At 39.3% G+C, this 1,523-nt stretch overlaps 1 protein-coding gene across 2 annotated transcripts in view; it reads right to left on the reverse strand.

Moving 5' to 3' along the window:
- Positions 1-387: 387 nt before the first annotated feature.
- Positions 388-1,523, reverse strand: part of mepceb (methylphosphate capping enzyme b) — a 14,151-nt gene continuing 13,015 nt past the window's right edge. For both annotated transcript variants that reach the window (XM_079667894.1, XM_079667893.1), the window contains exon 8: positions 388-1,523. This exon is cut by the window's right edge and continues 298 nt beyond it. The gene's annotated coding sequence lies outside the window, so the exon portion shown is untranslated.

A 1,523-nucleotide genomic window follows, 5' to 3' on the forward strand; every position in this document is an offset into this window, starting at 1 on the left:
AATAAGACAGCCCAACATTTAAAAAAATTGTTATTCTTTTCCCCGCATATTTAGCATATTTCGCAACTTCCCGCAATTTCACCGCACAAAATCACATAAAAACCCTGCATGTTTAATCGCATAATCAAGGATTTTTGCCCGCGTTTTTCTGGAGGGTCTATATAGGCTACTGCCACAGAGCAGATTCGTGGATGTATACTGCCTCAGAGCAGATTGGTGGATGTATACTGCCACAGAACAGATTGGTGGATGTATACTGCCACAGAACAGATTGGTGGATGTTGTTAGAAATTAAAATCAATGTTTTGATGGTATAATGTAGTTTAAACATACTGTCAAGTTAAATGCTCTTTTATACTGAAAAAACAGAAATTCTTGTGCACAACCAGTTGTTAAGCTTTTATTCTGAAAATCCTTCATCTCCGGTTAGCATTTAGCATGTGGCTAATATACGATTTCCTAAAGAGGTGAATTTAGTAGCGAAATGACATGGAGTGATGCAAACCGAAACCTACTGATTCAACACTACAACTATAGATGTCGAGATACTACCATGCTGAATATTAAATGAAGGTACAGTTTATTTGAATACATTATTGTTTACAGACGAGAGTAGCATGTGACAACATCCGGAATGACCGGAAACCAAACCAGCCGTGAAGTATTTTCTGTATGTTTTAGACTATTGATTACAGCGTTTAGAATGTGTTACATGAAAAGTGATGAAAGAGAATATGAGGAGAAAAGGCGTGTTAAGCATATATTGAAGGTGAAAAGTACCAATCCTCTGTTTAAATGCAACAACGGACATTAGAGACGAGGCGAGGCCGGCTGGCGGGGAGGAGCCAGCAGAGGATATATATATAACAGCACCGGACGAGGGATTCGCTCTTCTCTTCTTGCTCAGGAGAGCCAGATCACAGCTGTTTTCTGACTGAACAATATTCTGTCTGTAACACTACCGCGCCTTTTTTAATTAAAGTATCCCATTTGAATCTTCTTAGAGACTCCATTTAGTCTCATTTTAAAGCTTCTCTCCTGGACGCGAGAATAACGAACATATTTAACAATGTATACTGCCACAGAGCAGATTCGTGGAGTTGTAATGACTGATTTGAGAGGTTGCAATAACCAAGTTGCAGTTGTAATGGAAAATATATTTTAAAAATATATTTTTTTCTGCAAGTGAACATTTCATCGCTAAGTTCATTTGTTTTCTACAAGCTACAAAACTTTGTTTTTCTTTCTGTGACTTCAGATTTGGTTCACAGTTACGTGGATATTTTATACAAGTGTAAATGTATGCACACAAGCTCAGATTGTTTTCTGTGCTCACATCAGGTTTTACACGTTCTCACATTTTGCACCATATCTACCTTCACACACTGAGGGGGAAGTGTTCCAGGAGGGTGAAGAGTGAGGTCACAGCGCCCTCTGCTGGACGGACACACACACACACACACACACACACACACACACACACACACACACACACACACACAAAGACACGACTCAGATCCACG

The sequence above is a fragment of the Notothenia rossii genome (genome assembly GCF_949606895.1).
Source record: "Notothenia rossii genome assembly, chromosome: 3".
In the NCBI taxonomy this organism is placed as follows: domain Eukaryota; kingdom Metazoa; phylum Chordata; class Actinopteri; order Perciformes; family Nototheniidae; genus Notothenia; species Notothenia rossii.